Source organism: Muscardinus avellanarius, assembly GCF_963383645.1.
Source record: "Muscardinus avellanarius genome assembly, chromosome: 4".
NCBI classification, from domain to species: Eukaryota; Metazoa; Chordata; class Mammalia; order Rodentia; family Gliridae; genus Muscardinus; species Muscardinus avellanarius.
Genome location: NC_137789.1, coordinates 84,332,787 through 84,338,786, shown reverse-complemented (window position 1 = coordinate 84,338,786; position 6,000 = coordinate 84,332,787).

Genomic DNA, 6,000 nt, shown 5'->3' with positions numbered 1-6,000 from the left:
ATTGTAATGCCTCCTGCGTGTTTCTTGTTATTGAGAATTGCTTTGGCTATTCTAGGTCTTTTCTTTCTCCATATGAAATTCATGATTGATTTTTCTAGGTCTCTGAAGAATGTCACTGGTATTTTAATGGGAATTGCATTGAACCTATATATCAGTTTTGGCAGAATGGCCATTTTGATGATATTTATTCTGCCTATCCATGAGCACGGGAGATCTTTCCATCTTCCAAGGTCTTCTTCAATTTCTTTCTTTAATGTTTTATAGTTTTTGTTGTAGAGGTCTTTTACATCTTGGGTTAGGTTTATTCCTAGGTATTTTATTGGTTTTGAGGTTATAGTGAATGGAATTGTTGTTTTTATTTCTTTCATTGTGGATTCATTGTTGGCATATTTTATTTTATTTTATTTTTGGTGGTACTGGGGTTTCTGGAAACCCTTTTACTTCCGGGCTACACTCCCAGACCTATTTTTATACTTTCTTGATTTGGAAACAAGGTCTCTTAAGCCAGTGCGGCTGGCTTCAAACCTGCGCATTCCTCCTGTCTCTGCCTCCCAAGCGTGGAGATTACAAGCCTGTGCCACCATGCTTGGCTGCTTTCTACATTTTAAGCTGATAATCATTAATGCCAGGTGGACTTTCAGTGAAACCTGACCCCTGTTTCCCAGGACTTGTCCCTCCCTGCTCTGAATAATTATTTTCCTTATTCTTCTTTTCTATAACCATCAATATCTCCTCCACTGTTATTGTTCTCAGCTAATGATATTGGTCTCTAAAGTGAGAAAGTGAAATCAACAAGAAATCTGTACTCACTCTTCTACTTGGCCACTGTGATGTGCTTGCTTCATCTGTTCCCTTCCCAGCTGAGGTCAGCTCTTCACCCTTTCCACCACATCCTGTAACCCACCAGCTCAGTAGCACTGATCCTGAAGTATTTGCCCCCTCTTCCTTCTGTATTATTTTGCTATTCCATTATATTAGATTGTTCACCATAGCATATAAAAATGTTTACTCTCTTTCAAACTTCAATAAAATCTTTCCTCTCCCTCCCCCCCTCTCTGTTACTCTTTCTTTGTGTTACTCTCTATATATCTTATTGAGGATTGAACACAGAGGCTTTCTACCTCTGAGTTGTATGCTCAGATCTTTATTTTATATTTTGTTTTTAAACAGGATCTCCTTAAGTTTCTGAGTTGTGATCCTCCTATCTCAGCCTCTCAAGTATTGAGATTACAGATGTGTGTCACTGTGCACATCTAAAAGCTTCTCTTAATTTTATTTTTCCTTCACTATTAAGTTTGATGTCACAAATAGATACTGCTTATTAAGTTGAGGAAATCTCCTCTGTTCTTAGTTTTCTAAGACTTTTTAAAGGCAATAGATGATAGCTTTTGTCAAATATCTCTGCACAAATTGATATAATCAGTTCCTTCTTCAAATTTCTTTTTTTTTTTTTTTTTTTTTTTTTTTCATATTTATTTTTAATTGGTGCACTGTATTCATACATCATAGTGGGATACATACTTTTGTAGACATACATGCACACATTGCCCAGTCAGCCCCCACCCGATCCCCACCCCGTTCTCTCCCTATCCCCCCTCCTATGTTTGGCTTAGTAGTTGACATCTAGTATTATAGCAATTTATCCAAAATTAAAAATGATAATCTCTCATAACAGTTTCATTTGTCTGATACCAAGCTTTTGATGACTTAAAGATAACATTTCAATATTTCTTTTTGCTTTCTTTCTTACCAGAGAATCTATTTTTTTCTATTTTTTAGGTGAAACTATCATATATTTATATATTTATTTTTCAGAAAAAAAAATCTATCCTAATATGGAATATGGACTCTAGGTACCCACATCGATCTTGAAAAAGAACAAAGCTAGAAGATATATATTTTCTGATTTCAAACCATATAAAGCTACAATAATTGAAACAGTGTAGTACTATTCTAAAGGCAGATATATAAACCATTGGAGTTAAATAAAAGCCTAGAGCTAAATTCTTCCCTATATTGTCAAGTTATTTTTGACAAGGTTTCCACGAACATTTGGTGGTGGAAATAATAATCTTTTAACTAAATATTGTTGAAACATAATAATTACATGGAAAAGAATAAATTGGACCCTTACCTAATCCCATATACAAGTATTAACTCAAAATAGATAAAAGACCTAAATATAAATCTTAAGACTATAAACTTTTAGGAGAAAATCTGGGTCATAAAACCTCACAACATTGAAATTGGCAGTGATTTCTTGGTTATGATTTCAATGGCACAGGCAACAGAAGAGTATACAAACTCCCTAAAAAATAAAAAACATATTGTATATCCAAAGACAATGTAAACAGAGTTAAGAGTTACTAATAGAATGGGATAAAATATTTCCAAATGCTATATCTGAAGGTATATTAATATTCCAACTAGAAATCCTAAAAATTAACAACAATAAAGGCAAACAATACCCTTTAGAGATAGGTAACAGACTAACATAAATAATGAATCTCCACAGATAACCAATCTTAGTTGTCTGTTGGATGGAAAATCTTGTTTCTCTAGTTCTGATGTGTGTTACCTATTTCTTCTTTGTAGTTAATCTCTTTGAGTATTTTCTGTAGTGCTGGTTTTGAAGACATAAATTCCTTCAGTTTCTGTTTGTCATGGAAGCTTCTTATTTCTCCATCTAATTTGATAGAAAGTTTTGCTGGGTAGGAAATTTTTGGCTGGAAGTTGTTTTCTTTCAAAATTGGGAATATGTTACTCCAAGCCCTTCTGGCTCTCATAACTTGGTTTGGGAAGTCTGGAGTGATTCTAATTGGTTTGCCTCTGAATGTCACTTGGCCCTTTGCTTTTGTTGCCTTTAAGATTCTCTGCTTGGCTTCCACATTGGTCATTTTGACAATTATGTGGCGTGGGGATCCTCTTCTCCGATCCTGTCTAAAGGGAGTTCTATAAGTTTCCTGGATCTGTGTATCGACCTCTTGCTCTATGTCTGGAAAATTTTCTGCTATTACTTCCTTGAAGAGATTGTTGATCCCTTTGGTTTCACTTTCTTTTCCCTCCTCTATTCCAATTATTCTTAGGTTAGCTCTCTTAAAATGGGCCCATATTTCTTCAATATCAGATTCCTGCTGTCGGATATTTTTTCCTAGATTAGAAACTATGCGTTCATTTTTGGAATGATCATCTTCTAAGAGCGAGATTCTGTTCTCCATGTGTTCTAATCGGTTGTTTGTGCTTTGAATTGAGGCCTTTACTTCATTAATTGCATCCTTTATCTCTTTTTGGCTCTCTCTGAGTTCTTTTCGAAGCACCTCTATTATTTCTACAGTTATTTTCCTGATTTGATCTTCTAGAAATCTCTGATTTTCTGTTTTATCGGGTTCTGATGTTGTGGGGTTGTGAGCATTCATTGCTCCAGTATTATTCCTCTTTCCCATGATTTCTGAAGTTTGTGCCTTCTCTGGGTTCTTCCCTTGGGTCACTATGACTTCACTTATGGTGCTCTGGATCTCGAGTCAGTAGTATCTCAGACCCCACTACCCCTTTACTGGGTTTTATCACAGAGTCTCCGACCCAGAGAGTCGATAGAGGCTGCTTTAGACCGTGGGGGGTGCCAGGTTGCACGTTCTCCTATGGTGTGATATCACTGCCACCGCCCCTCTCCCACTGGGTCAAGTCCCAGTGAGTACAGTACTGGGATTTCTCCTCTGTGGCCCGCAATTTGACTCACTGTTCTTGAGTACGCAGATGTAGCTGTAGTGAGTTCCGTGCTGCTGCCGCCGGTGGCAATATGGCGCCGCTGCTACGCCCTCGGCTGTTGGGCTGGCGTTTTTTTTTTTTTTTTTTCTTGGTTTTGATTTCCACTCTGAATCCCTGCAGCGTGTGCTGAGCTCAGACACTGGGGGCTTTAGATGTCCTCTGAGCCGAGAAATCCCGCCTGGCTGTTCCGCAGCGGCTCCCCTCGGCTTGCTGTGGCCGTCCCGTGAATTCGCCGGCAGTATGGCGCTGCTGCCGCGTCTGCCGCGTCCTCGGGCGTGAGGATATTCTCTGTGGCTCTGTTCTCAGTCCGCTTTCTCTCTGGAGCCTGGTGATTTTTTTTGTTTCTCTGGTGATGTTGTTTTCTGGCTTTGAAAGGCGCTGATTTTGTGGTAATGTATATTTGTTGTTAGCGGGGCTCTTAAGCCCCGCTTTTCTCGGTCGCCATCTTCCCGGAAGTCTTCTTCAAATTTCTTCATTTTGATAAGTGAGAACTCTGTCTCTCCAGCTCCTCAAACCCAAAAACCTCAGTGTCAGAGCTATCTTCTAGTTTTCTCTTATATTCTTACATTCTAAGATTTGTGTGTGTGTGTGTGTGTGTGTGTGTGTGTGTGTGTGTGTGTGTGTGTGTTGTGTGTTACTGGGGATTGAACCCATGGTCATATTACCACTGAGCTATACCCACGAACCTTTTTTTAGTTTTTATTTTGAAACAAGTTCTCCTTAAGTTACTGAGTCTGGTCTTAAACCTGAGATCCTCCTGTCTCAGCTTCCCAAGTACTGAGATTACAGGTCCATGCCCTTTCACCTGGCCTATTCTAGAATATTCTTGAATGTTCTTGTAGTCAAAATCTATCTTCTTTAACTTCACATTTATCTAGGACCTGCCACATCTCATCCCCTTCACTGCCACCATTTTTGTCAAAACCACTACTGTTTCTCCTTTGCCCATCTAAGTTTCATGCTATTAACTTAATCCAAAAATTGTGTATGCAACTCTCAGTACAACATTCTCATCTGATCTCCACTTACTCAACTTAAATGTTATGACTTGCAGTATTTAAATTTTTATGTGCTGTTTATTTTCCTACTTTAATGATTTCCTAAGGCAATCTGATTTTCATAGAACACAATTTTAAAGTTCACTTTAAACTTAGAAAAGTCTTTTGATTGCTTAAATTAATACTTTGAATTCAACAATTTTGCCTTTCAGTGATAAAAATCAACTGAAAACAATTTAAGTGAAAGTATCAGAGATTGACTTAAGTTTTTAATTATTTTAATCACAATTCAAAAGAAATTGAGGGGTTTTTTTTGTACTGAGGATTGAACTCAGGGGCATTCTTCCTCTGAGCTGCACCTCCAGTCCTATTTGAGTTTTTATTTGGAAACAAGGTTTTGCTAAGTTTCTGAGGCTGGCCTTGAATCTACAGTCCTTATCTCTCAGCCTCCCAGCTCTGGGATTGCTCTAGTAAATTTTGCACCTTTGAGTTTGGGGAAGAAGAAGATGGAAATGCCCTGCGATGTCAGCCAGCTCCTCCGCTCTACAAGAGCAACAAATTCTTTTCCAAATGAGGTCTTTGATCCTCTGCCATGTACCTTTGATCTAGCATGGCATGGTTAATTCCAGCACTGGGAGCTATCTGTCCTTATGATCTAAAGACAACCATTTCCTCCAGACACACCTCAACTGCCTATGTTACTACCCAAGAAATCCATTTCAAAATGAAGTTACCTACTCATGAGATTAGAATTCTCATGATTTAATTCTATCAGCTTGAGCTCATTCAGGGTACATTTTATATTTAAACCAAAACAAAGTCCAGAGACATTAAATATAAATCTGGCTAGTACATCTTCATTATAAGACATAAAGTGAATTCAGTGTTGGAAAATAAGTGTGATTAGTTTTAAAACAACAGAAAACAGACCAAGATGGTATTTAATCATACTTCCTTGATTTGTTTCTTGATGCAAAGGCTTCTTCATTCAGAGCAAAAATAATCTGTGAATAGTTGCACCTCTGGATCTAAAAAATCAGTGCTTAATCAGACTGACGATATTTGACTAACAACATTGGGTTTGTATTTAAATTTTCTACTTTGTGAATAATTAACTTCTATGGCTTGCTATAAAAAATTAAAGATCACCTTGAAAACCACATATTTCTTCACTTATCAAACTTGGATTTGGTTGGCATAGAAATGGGCCACTAACATACAAAAGTGTTGGTAAGTC